Below are 20286 nucleotides of genomic sequence, written 5' to 3'. Positions count from 1 at the left end.
TAACTGGAAATTGGGTGGATACCCATCACTTGGAGAATGGCTGAATAAGTTATGGTATATGAATATATTATTGTTGTATAAGAAATGATGAACAGGCTGTTTTCAGGAGAGTTTGGAAAGACTCACATGAACTGATGCTGAGTAAAATGAACAGAACCAAGAGAACATTGTACATATCAACAACAAGATTCTGTGATGAATAACTCATAAACTTGGTTCTTTTCACTAAAGCAGTGATTCAAGTGATTTTTTTTACTGGTTCCATCAGAGGCAGAGATTAGGTACACATCATAGAGAAACAATGAACAATAGCAAGCAGAGTGTTCCATAAACCTAAGTTCAGCAGCTACTGGAATGAGGATTAAGTTTTCAGCAAACACTGGGAAGCAGTCTGGCAGAAATTAAGCCTGGACCATCACCTCATACCACATAATAGGACAAGCTCCAGGTGACTCTATGGAATAAATAAAAAGAATGAACTGAGGAAGGAAGACATTACCTTTCTGATCTATGGAAAGGGGAGGGGTTCCTGACTTAAGGAATAGAGAGAATCACAGAAGGTTAAGTAGACAATTTTTATTACACACAGTTAAGAAATTATTGCAGCTGAAAATAGGAAGAGAAGAAAGACACTGGGGAAATCGTCCTATCAAATTTTTCTGATGGCTCTTATTTTTAAGATTGAAATTTATACAGTGATAAATTGTCAAAGGATATGAATGAGTTAATTTTATCAATAGTTTTGTGAAAAACACTCCTAGATATTATTCATTAGAAAAAATTAAAGCAATTCCACGGTTCCGTTGTCTACCTGCACAACGGGCAAAGTTGAAAGAAAAGGAAAAGGAGAAATGCTGGAAGGTTTGCAGAGTAGGTACAGGAACGCACCGCGGATGTAGCTGGATGTAGCAGCCACTCTAGAACATCACTGGAAAGTCTGATTTAGGAAAAAAAAATATTAGATTAAGCTTACGCTTTGAATCAGCATCACCCTTCCTTATACTTTAAAGGTTCAAAGAAAGAGGAAAATATCCTTTCTGAACAAATCCTCTTTTTAAATAGCACCAAGAACTTGAAATAGAAGAGATGCCCATCAGCTGGGGAACAGTTGAAAAATTATACGATAATGTAATGGAATCCTCTATTATAATTACAATGTATTAACATGTACACATGTGACTGTAACTGCAACATAATTACAATGTATCAAAGTGCGCTCCTGACAGATAGGAAAACTTAGGAGAGGCAGCGATGGGAGGGAATGTGTGTGTGGGGGGAAGCGCTTAACCATCTTTGGGCATTGGGGCAGCCTGACGGTGGGGAATTCCTCTTCTGGGAACAGTGTTTTAGGAAGGAACAAATAAAACACACAGAATTTCAAAGATCTATTTGCTTGTAAAGTTATGATTTCCCATCCCAAGGTTAAGGAGCCCACGGAATCTATCCAGGGTGCCTCTGGGCGGAGGGAGAGAGCCTTGGATTTCAGGGTAAGAACCGTTGCTGCAGTGACAGAAGCGACAGCGATCCCCACTCCTGTTTGTGGAGCTCTCGGACGGCAATCCTTGGTGCAGCCATGGGAGATCAACCCGAAGGCGGTTTGTGAAAAGGTTCCTACGCCCCGGGAGGAGGGGGCGGGGGCTTCGGCCTCCTCCTGAGTGACGTAAACACTTCCCTAAGGGTGTGTGTGTGTGTGTGTGTGTGTGTGTGTGTGTGTGCGCGTGCGTGTGTGCGCGTGAGGGTGCGAGGGCGGGAACCGCATGAAGCCTCTTTCTTACACGGAAAATGTTCCTAGCCTAAAGTTTCTTTATCTGTTCCTGTTTTTACCCCACCTCTCCAAGCTTCCGTTCTTCACTTCTGGATTCTCGGGCTTACTGTCTTCTGGGACATTTACAAATCTAGCGGTTTGTTAAAGAGAAGGGGTATCCTGAAGTCCGTGAAACTGCTTTCCCGGGAGATTTCCTTCCTCTTTCTAGAAAGAACCTCCTTTCCTGCTGTTTCCCTCACTCACCTTTCTGCTTCCCTTTATTTCTCTATGCAGAATCACAGTCTGTGGGTTCTGTTTTATGAATGAGCCTCTCGCGAGGCTGGAGAAAGGAGTAACCTGCCCGAGCTCACACCCAAGGACCTCAGGTGTCTTGCTTCCACGTGCGCTGTGTTTTCTCTCAGATACCCAGTACCCCTTTGCAGCCTTTGTCTTGTTAGATGAAGGCGGGTGAGGAGTGAAGAGGGAGGTGAATTTCCCTTTCCAATTAAGAACTTTACCAAACTTCCATTCCCGAGAGGAAGTAAAAATTATTATTCTTTTTAATTTTTTGACTTTTTCTTTTAACAATATCTTTTTATTTTTTATTAAAGCTTTTTATTTTCAAAATATACATATGGATATTTTTCGACATTCACCTCTACGAAACCCTCCCTCCCTTCCTCCAATCGGCAAGTGATCTAATGTTAATCATGTGCAATTCCTTTATATATATGTATATATGTAATATACATATGACATATATGATATATTATACTTAAATATATGTGTATATATGTATATTCTTTTAGATACGTATAAATATTTCTACAAATATCATGCTGCACAAGAAAAATGGGATCAAGAGAAAAAAATGTTTAAAATAACACTCTTGACACTGAAAACCAGATATCAAAGAAAATTTATTAAAGAAGAATCTTAAGGAATCGTCTTATGGTTTCTGGCCAGAAGCAGGCTCCACAACTTGGGGAAGAGGGAGCACTGAGTACAGAAATGGGGGCATCTTTATACTTGCTTATGTGATGCAGCTCCTCCCTTCAGAAAATGGAATGGAGTGGTCTGTTTTATCTAGGTTACAGTCTTTCTGATAGGCCCACTACATGTTTGCCCCTAATATGTATAAAATACACTCCCATCCCTCAGCATGCATCCTATGTTCAAAAATGGCAGAACACTCCTCCTCTGGGGTGTGTTTAATATTCAATTAGCCTATTAAGCAAGTACAATATGATTTGACCAAGTCAGGTCACTGACCCCAACTAGTTTGGGCTAGATGGACTATTATCTTAAGTTTATGTTTTCTCAAAACCATAAGACTCTCTCTGATTGGCTGAATCCACCTGTGCCTTCCTAACTCCTCAGTTTCTTGTTTGCTCAAGATTTCTATGGATAATTTAATTGTTCTGTGAATCCCAATCTTCCTTAAACTCTTAAATTCTGAAAACCTCCTGATTAGTGGTCCCCACTATCTCAATCAAAGCATGCAATATAGTGGAAACCCAACTTTTCAGCATTTTCCACAAAAATAAGAAGGAAAACAAAATGCAAGCAAACAACAAAAAGAGTGAATGAAAATACTATGCTGTGGTTCAGATTCAGTTCCTACTGCTCTCTCTCTCTGGGTGCAGATGGCTTTCTTCATCACATGACCATTGGATCTGGTTTAAATCCAAAGATTGGAATTCTTGACTTTTATTATCCTAGAACAGGATGAGAAGAGGGCTACACTGATTGGGAAAGTTTACCTGGAATTTTGCTAACTTTAAAGGCTGTGAGCAGACAGTTGCGTGAATTTGGTGCCCTCTTCTGGTCAAAGAAAATCTACTGTTGGGACCTCTTCCTCTGTTCAGACACATACCTGGGCCTCTGCTTCTAGAGACAAAAGGGAAAGTTATCAGATATGGGTCCAAACATTATTTCCCTTCTTATCTTTTAAGCATTCATTTTGTTTATGCAGAAGTTTCACCTTTCCACTTTCCCCCATCCCAACTGACAGGATGGGAGGAAATTAGAGAACTCTGACACTTTCCCAATTACTGATCCACCCCAAAGCTGCTCCAAAGATCAGAGAATCCTGTTTCACAGAACCTTGAAAGTCATTCAATCTAATCTTTCCCCGTGTAAGAATTCCTTCTACAACCTCCCTGACACAGAAGTCATCTAGCCTCTTTCTGAACATTTCCAGAGCCTGGGAACACATTTCTCTGGGGAGCAGCCAGTTCCATCCCTTAGTAACTTTAATTGGTAAAAAGTTATTTTTACTTTTCAATCCCAAGATACTTCCCTAGAATTCTTATATATTTCTTCAGTTCTGCCCCTTTTTTTCTGAAGAGAACTTTTATGTAATCCCTAATCCTTCTCAAAATTAAACAAGTCCACTCTGTTCTGTCATTCTTCATGTGACATGATTCCCAGACTATTATTATGATTTTACTCATCATCATCCAAGTTCTCTTTGATATGACAGTGTCCTTCCTAAAATGTGAAACTTCAGATGTAATGTTATATATGACTCACCAGCTCAGAACCCTTCCCTTGATCTAAATTTTATGCTTTTATTACTAAAGTCTATGTCTATTTGCTTGGTTCAAGTTCCAACTAAACTCTAATTTCTTATTTACCTCTCACCTGTGGCTCCAAGAAGCAGGTGCAGTGGCCACACCCCAGGCAAAATGGCTAAACCAAGTTAAAGTAAGTGACAGGCCTCAAATCTGTCTGTGAATTGCATGATGTCTATCCCAAGCATGTGAAGACTTCCCCATGGGCAGATGAGAACAATTTGTTCCAGCGGCCATAAAGGTGGCTGAAGCAGGGCCTGTGGAGAAGCCATTGTCATGCAATGAATCCTGGGCCATCACCAATTTTCTTGACTTTTGTCTTGACACTGGACTCTGAAGACTCTGGAAGAAAAGTAAGTCCTATGACTTCATGCAATTCTGCTTTACTTAAAAACAATTCGCCCAACAGTCAAGACATTACCTGAGACATCATTGGTCCTCTTTGAAAACAAAGGACAAACTAAGTAAATGATTAAATCCCTCTTCTCTACCCCCAACTCAGTTAACTTTATAAGGCTGAATAAAAATAAATAACAAAATTAAATGCAAGACACTATTGCTGTTACTTATTGTTTTCATTAATATAGACTTATGACTTCACTGATATAGATTATATTACTATAGATGATAAGTCCTTTGCTGAGATTACAAGAACTTCACAGAAGAATCAAATAAACAAATAGTAGTACCATAAGCTATTGGTTCTTTGTCATATTTAAGGGAAAAATCCAAAGGGAAAGCAAGATGGCTCAATTAGAAGTATCTAAAGTAATGGGATGGAATGACAATAAGAGAAGGTCACCAGGGAATCTCAATGAGCCCCCAAACCAGGGACCAGGAGTATCCCCAAACTAAGGGTGGCCCCTTTAACCTCATCACACTAGGGCAGAACTAATACTTTCAAAGTTGAGTTGTAAAGGGGCAGGGAAGGGATAAAATCAAAGTTCTTGCCAGTATGGAAACAAGATTTACCAGAGTTCTAACCATGTATGTTAGTCCAGGTCAGCACATAGGTTGCCCCCAAAGGGACTTTATCCACATGAGCTGTCACGTCAGCAGTGCAGACCCATAGGATTACCCTTAGAAGTTGAGGTAGCAGTCCTTCTCTAGGGTCTCCATCTGTGATTGTGAGTGCAAGTTTGAGGAATAACCCAGAGAGGACAGTGCACTTAAAGCCATTCCCAAAACTTGATTGGTTGAGAGTAAGGGAGGGTGGTGATCGTAGAAGGGGATGAGCTATTGAAATGGCTTCCTGCTTACCTAAGGTCACAACAGGGACAAGCCCACAAGGAGCCACTGACCTTAGACTTGTGGAATGTTCTACTTCTAGACAAGACTTGGGTACTGATAACAATGATGTAGCAAGAACAGCAGTTAGAAAGAAAATACTCTCACCATGGACCTGATGCATATTTCCCCACAAATACACAAAGCAGCAGTAGCAGCACATATCATGGTTGAAATAAGGAAAAGGTGATGCAGACACAGAGGATGGGTTGATCCGATGGGTTGATGACCAAATATAAAACTGGTACCCTGTGACAAGGATTCTTCAGTGGGACACAGGAATGGTTTCCACTGCCCCAAACTGGATATTAAAAGAGATTAGCATAGAAGATGAAGAGAGTGCTAGTGGGACCTTTTCTCCTGTCTTGAGGAGTTTATATTTTAGTGAAGGAAGATAACATACAAAAGGAAGCTGAAAAGGGCCATGATGAGGAAATCCAGAAAAATGCAATGCAGCTGATGGAAATGAAGACATGGCTGGTCTGAGCACCTTTGTTCCATGGAGATGGGAGAAGCTATCCACTTTCCAATCAGAGGAAGGAAGGTGCTGATTCAGGCAGTTCCAGGGCTGAAGTGCTTTTGCAGGATAACAAGGTCATGATGATGGAGATGTCCAGAGGAGTGTATCTGGTGGGAGCAGTAGTGGTCATAGGGATAAAGCTATTCCTATGGCGTTCTGCCTCTAAATTGCTTGGCCTGTAAGAGGAACGTGAGGTCTTGTTTTTCATGCCATCTCTTCTCTATTCTCCCTTTTCTTTCCTCTTCCCTTTTATAGAACAATTACACACCAGCCCTGTGTATGTCCCTGTCCCAGATGTCACTGCACAGACGGGGGTGATGGTGGGAGTCTGTGCTCCTGCCCAACCAGGGGACAGGCTCTCTCTCTCCTGCTGCCTTCCTCTTGTTCCTTTAGGGAGTGATGTTCACTCTGCACCCTGGGAAGGTGACAGCACTAGTGGGGCCTAATGGAGCTGGGAAGAGCTCAGGGGCTTCATTACCGCAGAATCTGTATCAGCATACCCGGGGCCAGGTGCTGCTGGATGGGGAACCACTGCCCTATCCACAGGTGAGGATACTTCACCTGGGTCAGAAAACTCTTGGGAGAATAGGTCAGGGAGGGAAGGAAGAGGAGAAGAAGAGTGGGAGGAGCTCCTAGTCCTAGTGCTGCAGCCTCTTTGCTGGTGGGGGTGATAGAAATGAGGCTTCTTTTATGAGGAATGGAAATACCCAAGTCCTCACTTACCCTCCCTCTTCTCCTGCCTTCACCTTCCCTATTCCTAGGTCATTCCAGGTGGCTGCAGTATCACAAGAGCCACAGATGTTTGGAAGGAGTATATATGAAAATATAACTTATGGGCTGAGTCCGAAACCAGAGCTAGAGGAGGCCTCACTACAGAGGAAGCTGCCAGGGAGGCTGAAGCTCACAGTTTCATCTCTCAGTTGCCCCAGGGCTACGACACTGGGAACTGGGTACTGGGAACACTCACTCACTGAATAAACATATCACTTCACTAGCAATGCATTTCATCTGTGACTCAGCCCTGTAACAGAAACAGGCAAAAAAATGAATGAACCAGTGAAAAATCATTTAATGAATACTAGAGGAAGAGAGCAAGTTAAAGAGAATAATGATTCTTTTAGTGCCCTCTATCTGCCAGGAATTTACAAATGTGATTTTATTTGATCTTCACAATAATCTTGGAAGATAGGTACTATTATCATCTTCATATTTGCTCTCAAGGAAACTGAAGGCACAGGGTCACATGGCTAGTTAAATGTCTGAGGCCTTATTTGAACTCAGATCTTTTTGACTGCATACCCAGCCTCTATCCACTATGCTACCCAGCTGCCTCAAAAATATAAATATTCATATTTAATCTCAGCACTGGACAAGTCACTCCTCTGCTTGCTTCGGTTTCTTCATCTATAAAATAGGGATAATAATAACATCTACCTCCAGGTTTCTTGGAGACCAAATGAAATAGTAATTATAAAGGGCTCAGCATAGAGCCTGGCACATAGGAAGTGCTGCATAAATGTTAGATATTATTTTTAAGTGCTAACGATGTGCCAAGTGCTATTGTAAATTCTAGGCACACAAATACTCATAAAAGTCCCTGAGAGAGGTGGGGGTGAGTAGTGGCTAAGAAAATGATTTCCAATCTGTAGAATCACAAGGGTTATGAGCAATCCATAGAGTAGTGTGATGACCCTTTTCAAGAGCACTGAGATTATTGATAGGGGGACTGTGTCCAAAGCAAGAGGTGGAGAGTGCAGGCAAGTGTACACATGCAGTGGCAGGGTCCATGGCAAGATGTCCTCATGGATGACTGGAAGGAATATGGAACATGGTTTTGGGCTGACTAGACTTAGGGCTAGGTGAGTTTGCTCCCACTCCTCCAGATTCCTGTTTTTCAGGGCAGGACTTCAAAGATGGGTGGAGTAAGACCTTTAGAATCTCATTCATTGGTCTCTATGAACTCTCTCAGAAAACCATCTCACTCCTGTGTTGAAGGACTGGTCTCAGCTCCCCCCATCCCTTTTAGTCCATGGAAATAGCATTTTTTTTTTGGTGTCTGTAATGGTTCTGCTCTTCATGCACCTGTTCTTTCTCCAGAGATTGGGGAGTCTGGGAGCCAGCTATCAGGTGGTCAGCGGCAGGCTGTGGCCCTGTCTTGGGCTCTGATCTGTAACCCCCGGGTCCTGATCTTAGATGACATCACCAGTGCCCTGGATACAGACAACCAGTTATGGGTGAGACAGCAACTTCTGCTCCCCTCAATCCCAAATCCTTAAAGCTGAAGGTAATCCTAATTCCTTCCTGCTGTGCCAAGAGAGTTTTCTGTTTGAGAAAGCTTATAAATGTACAAATCTTCCAGATAAAATCCTTCTATTTAACTTCTTTTCCTTTTTTATCCTTCACTGCCATCATTATCACTATTAGCACAACCAAAAAAGCTTTATTAAACACAGAACTGTGCCCAGGGATGTGCTGGGGTTTTCTTCTCTCCTTACAGCCAGTTCTATGGGATGGAAGGGCAGTCAGGAGTCACTACAGATGAGACAGTTAATCAATGGCACTAATGCTCTGATTTATGCATGAGGCTTTCTGAACTACTAACAGCACCTGTTCCTTCTTTCTACAGGTGGAGCATCTCCTGTCCGAGGCCCCCAGGAAGCTCCCTCAGGCCGTGCTTCTCTTCACCCAGCGCCTTAGCTCTGTGGAAAGGGCTGACCTGATACTTTTCCTGGAAGAGAGGGTCATTTAGGAAAACAGCACTTCCCAGGACACAGATGTTTCTGGTTGGTATTCATTCCTTTGCTGCTGCGTCTGCATCTGGCATGACAAGAGTATACCCAGGGACCCAAACCCTGACCCAAATTAGGGCCTTCCAAATGTCATCTAAGCCCTTCACTGTGGATAGAGGGCTCTTGTCCTTGTTGGCCAGTCTGTTAGTTAGCTGCACTTTCTGCATGTGCCAGAAGTGCATTGCTGGAATAAAATCCAAAGAATTTGAAAACTACAGCAATCATATATATGTATTGCCACATCTTGTACAAATCCCAAAATTCCCTTCTCTTGTATGGACGGGAACATCTCAAACCACAAGGGGTTTGTTCTGGAGAGAGGATAGGAGAGTGAAAAGGAAGGTAAGCTGTACAGCCTTTTGCTATGCCCCTAGCTTCCTCTTTTGTTATCACAATTTGCAAATGTAGAGCCTGATGATAAAAGATAGTATTTGAAAGTCCACTATGAAAATGGACATGCAAGATATAATACTTACCTGAGTGCCTCCTCACTTGCTCTTGGAGTTCTTTAAAGAGCTGATAATATATATTAAAAACTACAAATTTTATTCAGGCTGTGGCAATTCTTTGTACTACATCTACTGAATAAGCCAAATCAAAAATTATTTTTACATTCCCATGTGCAAAGCTTGGAGCTATGGCCAATAAATTTTTCCTCTCTGGGATGGTCTCACAACACAAATCAATTTGTGCATTGGTATAAGAGGTGTATATTTTACCAGGTCTTGTCACAGATAATTGTACTACTCTCTTACTGACTTTCATTGAAATTCTAGCCACAAGCACTGGGTAAGGAATAAAATTTTGATCTAATTGTGCTGGGAGGTTCACCCACTTCATCATAGATGAAGGACTGCTGTGGGTGCATCTTTTGTAACAAAAACTAATATTTCCAATACTTTTTGAGTTATTTTTTCAGCCATATTAAATAAAGCCAATTCAGTCTTTTACATCTTCTTTTCTAAGTTGGGATTGTAAGTCTAAAGCACTATCTCCTCTTAATGGTGATAACAACATGAGTTTTGGGGAAGCTTTTCTCACAGGAGTAAGATCAGCAGCCACATTCATTTGACACAAAGTAGGACTGTTCTTTATATCCTGTGGCAAAACTATCCATTCAAATCCTTTATAAGGCTCAGCTAAATTAATGCTGGGCACTGAAAAGATAAATTCCTTCATATCTTCCTTATCTGGAGGGATAGGATTCTTAATCCAAAAAGACCATTCCTTAGGCAATTGATTGTAACATGGGAGCTGATCATTGGACTTATAGCAACATTAGATTGCACGTCCCCTTGGTTCTCTAAGGAAAAATAATTAGATCCAGATGAGTGGAAATTAGTAGGAAAGCAGCTATATGAATATTACAATGATAATGGTCCTAATTCGATTCCTAAAGAAACATTTTATACAGATAACTTAATACAACTGGCTTTAAGGAATTATATAAGTATTAGAATAAGGGAAAAGAAGAAAATGCAGGAGGGGAGGATACTGACAAACTAAGTGAAAAGCATAAAGAATTAGACAAGAATGGAGTTAAGTGCAATTCTGATGAAATTAAGGAGCGTGATGCTTCACAGCAGGAGCCATTAGGGCATTCCCCATCCCCTGACCGACCCCACTCAATTAACCCTTCATGGGTGGAGGGAGAAGGAGGGGGGGAGGGGCAGCATCACCCATGAAGGAGCTTTGTCCACCTCCTATGACAAGATTACAAAAGGCACTAGTTTAAGCAAAACAAACAAACAAACAAACAAACAAACAAACAAACAAACAAACAAACAAAAAACAACAGGATATATCTGATTTAATAAATGCATACCCTGTGATTGAAGAATTTGATTCTTCACATCAAGCCAGGAGAAGACACACTCCTTTTGATCTGGAAATTATCAAAGATCTGAAAAAGGGTTGCACTCTTTATGGGGCCACATCATCTTATGTTAAGATGGTATTAGAGAATTTGGCTTATGAAATTTTAACCCTTAGTGATTGGAAATCTTTAGCAAGGTTATGTTTAAAACCTGGACAAAACTTGTTGTGGCTTTCTGAGTGTAGAATACAAGACCAACAAAATAGGCAAACTGGAGTTAATATACAAATCATCTTTGACCAACTAGCAGATAAAGGTCAGTATGCAGACACTTCAGTACAGATTAATTACCTTTTGATAGCATATGAGCAAATTGCTGTTGCTGCTATCAAAGCATGGGGCATCCTCCCAGGAAGACAAGATAGAGGGGAAGTCTTCAGGAAAATTGAGCAAGGTCCAAATGAACTTTTTGCTGATTTTGTGGGATTTTTGTGGGAAGCTATAGGAATAGTGATAAAACAACTTGTTAGAAAAAATGCTAATGAGGTTTGCAGAAGAATCATTCTAGGACTACACAAGGATGCTCCTTTAGAGGAGATCATAAGACACTGTGCTACAGTGGGCACAAATGCCTTTTATATCCAGGCTATGATGCAGAACATGGGAAGACAGGATCTCTCTTGGCAAGGGACTTCCAGAGAGACTCATCAATGCTTTCAATGTGGTAAAGAAGGGCATCTGAAAGCTCAATGTTGACATAGCGATAGAGTGAGAAGACAGGGTGAGAGAACAAAACCCCATGTCCAAAATTCAATAGAGGCTTCCATTGGGCCTCAAAATGTAGACTGACTCAGGGAAACAAGAAGCAGGACCCAGCTCCAAGACCTCAGGCAAAAAACTGGTGGGGCATGATGACACTTGAGTTTACGCCCAGAGAGTTTTTAGAACTTCAGGACTCTGATATGATCCCTCAGCCAGAAAGCAATCACATGGCAGACAGACATGGGGAGAATACAGGTTTTACAACCCAACAGAAGAACAGTATCCAGTGCAAGCAGCTCCAATGTAATTGTCAGGTAATGAGAAGAGATCCAGAAAGTGGTGAATGGAAAAGGAATCAGATGGGTGCCAACAAGCACTTGGAGAGAGATAGAAAAAGAGGAGAAATCTCAAAACAAAGGAGAAGACCTAAGAAACATCTGACACTGAAAAAGCATGGTTGATATTGAGACTATTGAAGGATTTTAAAACCCGCAGGAATCATTGGATTCCCTAAGATGAAAAATTGTTGATAAGACTATTGCAGAACTTCAAAACAAGCAGGAATCATTGGATTCCCTGAGACATGATGAGACTATTGCAAGACTTCAAGACTTGTAGGAATTATTGGATTCCCTGACACATGAAGTAATGGACAATAGATTGGTTTTGGATTATTTCTAGGACTTATGAACATGTATAATTCCTCATGTTGATTCATGTTGTTTGTTACATCACTACTAGCTTGTGTTACTATGTGTTTCTGTAATACCTCCCATGTTGATGGATTTATATATATATATATATACTTGACCCTTCAGAAACCCAATAATCTGGTTTGATTCCCAATTTCCCTTTAGTGTTTTCATCTCCCTTCCTAAGACATCAAGGAGGGTGTGATAACCTCCTTTTTTTTGGTATTTTCACCTCCCTTTTCTGAGAAGTCAGGAGGGATGTGATTACCTCATTTTCGGGGTTCTCACCTCTTTGAGAAGTCATGGAGGGTGTGACTGCCTATGTTCTAAAACAAAAGAAAGCAGGAGATATAATGGGCCAAAACTCTGGAGAAATGTACTTAAAACAAGGATTCTTACAACAAGGTGTTAACTCAGTGGAATTGATAAGAAAATGATTATCTAGTTTAGCATGGTGATTAATAGTTCTCTAGTTCAGTATGATCGAATTAATCTTACAACAAATAATGGTTCCCTCGTGATATAATGATTTGCTTATACTCAGTATACTGCATATAAACTACAACAAACTCAGCCAGAAAAGGGCTCAGAAATAGATACAGAGAAGACAGAGGACTAGAGGCTGGAGCTCAAGGTCTCAGAGCCAAGGAGAGACATTCACTCCATCTCATACCAGTAGCTGGTTCATTTTCTCCACTGAGATCAAGGCCTGTCTGAAGGACCTCCAGAAAGCTAGCCCAAACCCCAGGAAAGGAGACAATAAAGAATTTGGACTTTATCCCTGGCTATTCTCATGGTGATTACTCAGCTGAAATGAAGACTGGTCCAAAGACATACAGAAAACCAACCAGAACCTTACATAAAAGGAATTTGGTAGGACTCCTTCTTTCCCTATTTTCCCAGATAGTTTGCATAGCATTGGGATTGTGGTTTAATTGTTTGGTAGAATTTATATATAAAACCATTGGGCCCTAGAGATTTTTTCTTAGGGAGTTGATTTTTTTTTTTAAATTTCATTTATTTATTTATTATTAATTTTATAATTATAGCATTTTTGACAGTACATATGCATAGGTAATTTTTTACAACATTATCCCTTGTACTCCCTTCTGTTCCGAATTTTCCCCTCCTTCCCTCCACCCCCTCCCCTAGATGGCAGGCATTCCCATACATATTAAATATGTTATAGTATATCCTAGATACAATATATATGTGCAGAATCGAATTTTGTTGTTGTTGTTGCAAAGGAAGAATTGGATTTGGAAGGTAAAAATAACTTGGGAAGAAAAACAAACAAACAAAAAAATGCAAACAGTTTACACTCATTTCTCAGTGTTCCTTCTCTGGGTGTAGCTGATTCTGTCTATTATTGATCAATTGGAATTGGATTAAATTTCTATGTTTAAGATAATCCACTTCCATCAGAATACATCCTCATATAGTATTGTTGTTGAAGAGTATAATGATCTCCTAGTTCTGCTCATTTCACTCAGCATCAGTTGATGTAAGACTCTCCAAGCCTCTCTGTATTCATCCTGCTGGTCATTTCTTACAGAACAATAATATTCCATAACATTCATATACCATAATTTACCCAACCATTCTCCCATTGATGGGCATCCATTCATTTTCCAGTTTCTAGCCACTACAAAAAGGGCTGCCACAAACATTTTGGCACATACAGGTCCCTTTCCCTTCTTTAGTAAGCCCAGTAGTAGCACTGCTGGGTCAAAGGGTATGCACATTTTGATAACTTTTTGGGCATAATTCCAGATTGCTCTCCAGAATGGTTGGATTCTTTCACAACTCCACCAACAATGCATCAGTGTCCCAGTTTTCCCACATCCCCTCCAACATTCATCATTATTTGTTCCTGTCATCTTAGCCAATCTGACAGGTGTGTAGTGGTATCTCAGAGTTGTCTTAATTTGCATTTCTCTGATCAATAGTGATTTGGAACACTTTCATATGAGTGGAAATAGTTTCAATTTCATCATCTGAAAATTGTCTGTTCATATCCTTTGACCATTTGTCAATTGGAAAATGGCTTGATTTCTTATAAATTAGAGTCAATTCTCTGTATATTTTGGAGATGAAGCCTTTATCAGAACCTTTAACTGTAAAAATTTTTTCCCAATTTGTTACTTCCCTTCTAATCTTGTTTGCATTAGTTTTGTTTGTACAAAAGCTTTTTAATTTGATGTAATCAAAATTTTCTATTTTGTGATTAATAATGATCTCTAGTTCTCCTTTGATCACAAATTCCTTCCTCCTCCACAATTCTGAGAGGTAAGCTATCCTATGTTCCTCTAATTTATTTATGATCTCATTCTTTATGCCTAAATAAATCATGGACCCATTTTGATTTTATCTTAGTGTGTGGTGTTAAGTGTGGGTCCATGCCTAGTTTCTGCCATATTGATTTCCAGTTTTCCCAGCAGTTTTTGTCAAATAATGAATTCTTATCCCAAAAGTTGGGATCTTTGGGTTTGTCAAACACTAGATTGCTATTTTTATTCACTATCTTGTCCTGTGAACCTAACCAGTTCCACTGATCAACTAGTCTATTTCTTAGCCAATACCAAATGGTTGTGGTGACTGCTACTTTATAATATAGTTCTAGATCAGGTACAGCTAGGCCACCTTCATTTGATTTTTTTTCCATTAATTTCTAAGGGAGTTGATTAATAGCTTGTTCAATTTCTTTTTTCTAAAATTAGTATTTTATTTCCTCTTTTGTTTATCTGGGCAATGCAAATTTTTGTATGTATCCATCCATTTCACTTAATCAGATTTGTTGGCATATAGTTGGGCAGAATAACTCCTAGTTATTGCTCTAATTTCCTTTTCATTGGTGGAAAGTTTGCCGTTTTCATTTTTGATACTACCAATTTGATTTTCTTTACTTTTTCTAATAAATTTAACTAAAGTTTTATCTATTTTCTTGTTTTTTTTTTTTTCCATAGAATCAACTCTTTGGTTTTTTATTAGTTCATTAGTTTTATTTTCATTTTTATTAATCTCCCCTTTTCTTTTAACAATTTCAAATTGGGCATTTAATTGTTTTTTTTTTTAATTTGTTCTACATGAATTGCATGTCCAATTCATTGATCTTTCTTTTCTCTATTTTAGGCAAGAAATCATCTCTAGATATAAAACTTCCCCTAAGAATTGTTTTGGCTGTATCCAGTTTGATATGTTGTCTCAGTATTGTCATTCTCTTGATTGAAATTACTGATTGTGTCTATGATTTGCTGTTTCACTAGCTCATTCTTTAGGATTAGCTTATTTAGTTCCCAATTAATATTTGGTTCACTTTTTACTGGCCCTTTGTTACATGTAATTTTTTTTGCATTATGATCTGAAAAAGATGCATTTACTATTTCTGCTTTTCTGCATTTGATTTTGAGAGTTTTATATTCTAATACATGGTAAATTTTTGTGGAGGATCCACGTACCTTTGAGGAAAAAAAAAAGTATATTCCTTTTTGTCTCCATTCAATTTTCTCCAAACATCAAACTAACTTTTAAAAAATTATATTTACCTCCTTAACTTCTTTCTTATTTTATGGTTTGATTCATCTAGTTCTGACAGAGCAAGATTGAGATCTCTCATTAGTATAGTTTTGCTGTCTAATTCTTCTTGTAGCTTTCTGAACTTCTCTAGGAATTTGGATGTTATACCATTTGGTGCATATATGTTTAGTATTGTGTGGTACCCTTTAGCAAAATGTAATTTTTCTTATCTCTTTTAATTAAATCTTCTTGCTTTTGTGTGTTCTAAAGATAAAACCCCTGCTTTTTTTTAAACTTCAGCTGAAGCATTATAGATTCTGCTCCAGCCTTTTAATTTTACTCTGTATATTATCACTCTGCTTTAAATGTTTCTTGTAAACAACATATTATGGGATTCTGGCTTTTAATCCAGTCTGCTATCCACTTCTGTTTTATTTGAGAGTTCATCCCATTCACATTCACAGTTAAAATTACTAACTGTATTTTCCATCATCTTATTTTCCCCAAGTTTTAATTTTCTTTCCTTTCCCCCTTTCCCTCCTCCACAATGATTTGCTCCTAACCATCACCTCCCTTAAACAACCCTCCCTTTTTACAGCCCTTCCCTCCTTTCTTATCTCTTTCCCCTTCTACTTATATTCTCTCTTCTATTAGCCTCCCCCTTTCCTTTCCCCATTTCCTTTCCTTCTTCCCTATAGGGTGAAATCAGTTTCTTTATAAAACTAAATATGTCTGATAGCCTCTCTTTGAGTCAAACACTATGAGATTAAGGTTCACACAATGCTTGTCTCCCTCCTTTCTTTTCCTCAAATGTAATAGGTCTTTTTGGCCTCTTCTTGAGATGTGATTTACCCTAATTTTATCTTCCTTTTCCTCTTCCAGTACAGATCCTTTTCCACCTCTAGTTTCTTTTTTCTATCATCACAATAAAGTGAAATTACATCTCCACCATCTAAGTAAAACTAACAGAGATAGAGTTTTCAAGAGTTAAACATATCATCTTCCCATATAAGGATGTAAACTTTTTAACTTAAAAGCATAGTTTTTATTTTCTTTAAAAAATGTTTAAAGAACCATAATTTTTTTCCCTTTTCTTTTTACCTTTTTATGCTTCTCTTGAGTTCTGTATCTGAAGATTAAATTTTCTGTTCAATTCTAGTATTTTTATAAAAAATAAATGAAATTCACCTATTTCATTGAATCTATACCTTTTCCCCTAAAGTTAATGCTTAATTTTGCTGGATAGTTGATTCCTGGCTGCAATCCAAACTCCTTTGTTCTTCAAAATATCATATTCGAGGCTATTTGATCCTTTAAAGTGGAAGTTACTAAGCAGTCCTGGGTCTGAATTGTTTCTTTCTGGCTATCTGCAATATATTCTCCTTGATCTGATAATTCTGAAAGTTAGCCACAATATTCCTTGGAGTTTTCATTTTGGGATCTCTTTCAGGAGGTGATCTGTGAATTCTTTAACCTCTGGTTATGGATATCAGAGCAGACCATCAAGGGATGGTTTCCTGAAAGATGTTGTCTAGGCTTTTTTCCATCATGGTTTTCATGTAGTCCTGTAATTCTTAGATTACCTCTCCTGGATCTATTTTCCAAGTCAGTTGTTTTTCCAATGAAATATTTTACATTTTCTCCTATTTTTTCTTTTTCTTTTTTGTTTTTGACTGATTCTTGATGTCTCATTAAGTTATTCACATCCATTTCTTCAATTCTAATTTATTTTTTATTTTATTTTATTTTTTAATTATAGCTTTTTATTTACAAGATATGTGCACAGGCAATTTTTCAGCATTGACAATTGCAAAACCTTTTGTTCCAACTTTCCCTCCCCCCCCCCCATATGGCAGGTTGACCAATACATGTTAAATATGTTAAAGTATAAATTAAATACAATATATGTATATATGTCCATACAGTTATTTTGCTGTACAAAAAGAATCAAACTTTGAAATAGTGTACAATTAGTCTGTGAAGAAAGTCAAAAAATGCAGGTGGACAAAAATAGAGGGATTGGGAATTCTATGTAGTGATTCATAATCATCTCCCAGAGTTCTTTCGTTGGGTGTAGCTGGTTCAGTTCATTACTGCTTTATGGGAACTGATTTGGTTCATCTCATTGTTGAAGAGGGCCACATCCATCAGAATTGATTATCACGTAGTAATGATTTCCTGGTCCTGCTCATTTCACTCAGCATCAGTTCATATAAGTTTCTCCAGGCCTTTCTGAAATCATCCTGCTGGTCATTTCTTACAGAATAATAATATTCCATAATATCCACATACCACAATTTATTCAGCCATTCTCCAATTGATGGGCATCCACTCAGTTTCCAGTTTCTGGTCACTTCAAAGAGGGCTGCCACAAACATTCTTGCACATACAGGTCCCTTTCCCTTCTTTAAAATCTCTTTGGGATATAATAGTAACACTGCTGGATCAAAGACTATGCACGTTTGATAATGTTTTGAGCATAGTTCCAAATCGTTCTCCAGAATGGCTGGATGTGTAGTGAATTATTTTCTTTGGTTATCTTTTTTATCTCCTTTTGCATTTGGCCAGTTGAACTTTTAAATGAGATATTTTGATCACTGGATTTCTCTTCCATTTCACAAATTCTGTTTTTCAAGGAGTTGTTTTATTTCTCATTTTGTCAAATCTATTTTATAACAAGTTATATGCTTTTTCCATTTCTCCAAATTTATTTTTTAAGGAATTTTCTACAGATAATTTCCATATTCTCCTTCAAAGTTCTTATTTCCTTTCCTTATTTTTCTTTTAACTCCCATTTAAAATATTTTGAATTCTTCCAAGAGAGCCTTGTGAGATGAAGAGCAACTCATCTAACCTTTTAGGCTTTACCTGGAGAAGTTTTGTCTCTATTGTCCTCAGGGTTTGTCCTTTATTTCTTTATCTCCATAAAGCCTATCTATGATCAGTGTTCTTTTTGCTTTTTTCTTCATTTTTAAAGTTTGATGTCTGCTCTCAGGCAAAGGGGAGATTGTCTCAAGCTTCCTCTACAGACAACAGCATCTTCATGAGTTTCCCTACCCAGGCTATCTTCCCAAGATGGAGGGGTGTGGTCAAAACTTGTGTTATTCTGGGGTTCAGTGGCTCACTATTTGCTTTTTGTACCTGCATTGGATGTCTCACAGCTAGTCTGCTGATCCATTGGCTTCTGAATCAGGACAGAGTAGCTAATGCTGCTGTACTTTGGCTAAGTCTCCCAATAGATTTCCCTAGCACATGAAGGTCACTTCATCCTGGGTCCCTCAGCTGCCCTTATACTTGGTCACCTCTCCTCTCCCTCTCCTCCTCCACCTATTAAAATAGATCTTTTGGAAGTTCTTCCAAAATATCTTTTGCTGGAAATTTGTTATACCCTAAATACTTGCAAGTTCTGTCACTACAAAACTAGTTCAGAGGCTTGATCTGAGGGAAAACAGGAAGAGCTCAGACACAGACTTATCTACTCTCTGCCAGCCTGGCTCCATCCCTCAGGTTTTTTATATGAAAATAGATCTGCCTGTTCATTTCTAAAACTAAGGTTATTAATTAGAAAAATGCTAAGAAGTCACTAAAAGGGAAGATTCTGGAACTGGGCAGCCCTAGTAAGCTATTTTTTGGGTAACTAGAAAATGAATTATACACATATGGAACAATGGTAAACAATACAGGATCATGTGTAGATGCTAGTTTAGGAAGTCTAGACTAGGGCAGTCACAGAACTTCAGACAAGATAGTCTGGGATACCCAGGGAAGGATTCTCGGGAAGAGAGTATCTTAAACTGCAAAGCAGAAATAAAATTTGCCCAAGATTCCTTACCTGGAATACAATGCCACTCCAAAAGCTCTGATGATAGTTTTTGGGGTTCAGCAAACTTGAGAAAAAATAGATTTTTATTTAGACTAACTTTCATTTGAAAGGCAATAGTTTTTTCAATTATTAAAAAAAAGAAACACAGTAACATTTTTGAGAAGGCATTCATAAACATCAACAGATTATCAGTGTCACCAGATGACACTCAAAAAGGTGGTTTAGGGGAAGGATAAATGGAACAGCAATAAAATTGGTCAGGGTACATGTGATAAGGTAAATGGTAGTATATTGTTGGTCAAGTTAAATATACCAATACAAATATATTGGCCCAATCCTCTTAGATAAAATATATCAGCATTTAACACCTATAGATATGAGTCTTTTTAGACTACAATGACATTAGGAATCAGAATTGTTCCCCTGTACCAGAATGACGAGAGAAATACAATTGTACGTTAGGGGACCTTAGGCAACTTTCATATGTATAGATATAGATATAAATATAAATATATATATATATATATATATATATATATATTCTTGATAAAGGCAAAGCATATTAAGTAACTTGCCCAGGGTCACAAAGCTAGTGTTACAAGCCAGATGGACAAACAGTTTTCCTGAGATAAAATGCTACCTAACAATAACCATAAGAAAATTGCTGTAAATCAACAACATTTTTATTGGAACTTATATTGGTTTTCTTACCCCACTATCTTTTCTCCCTTAGGGAAAAAAGAAAAGGAAAGTAAAAGCTT

General features: G+C 38.5%; 1 pseudogene; it reads left to right on the top strand.

Moving 5' to 3' along the window:
- LOC141540739 (antigen peptide transporter 2-like) overlaps nt 1-8876 on the top strand; it is a 113259-nt pseudogene extending 104383 nt beyond the window's left edge.
- The last annotated feature ends 11410 nt before the right edge of the window (nt 8877-20286 follow it).

This window comes from Sminthopsis crassicaudata, chromosome 4, assembly GCF_048593235.1.
Source record: "Sminthopsis crassicaudata isolate SCR6 chromosome 4, ASM4859323v1, whole genome shotgun sequence".
In the NCBI taxonomy this organism is placed as follows: Eukaryota; Metazoa; Chordata; class Mammalia; order Dasyuromorphia; family Dasyuridae; genus Sminthopsis; species Sminthopsis crassicaudata.
This window is presented reverse-complemented; position numbering and strand designations above follow the sequence as displayed.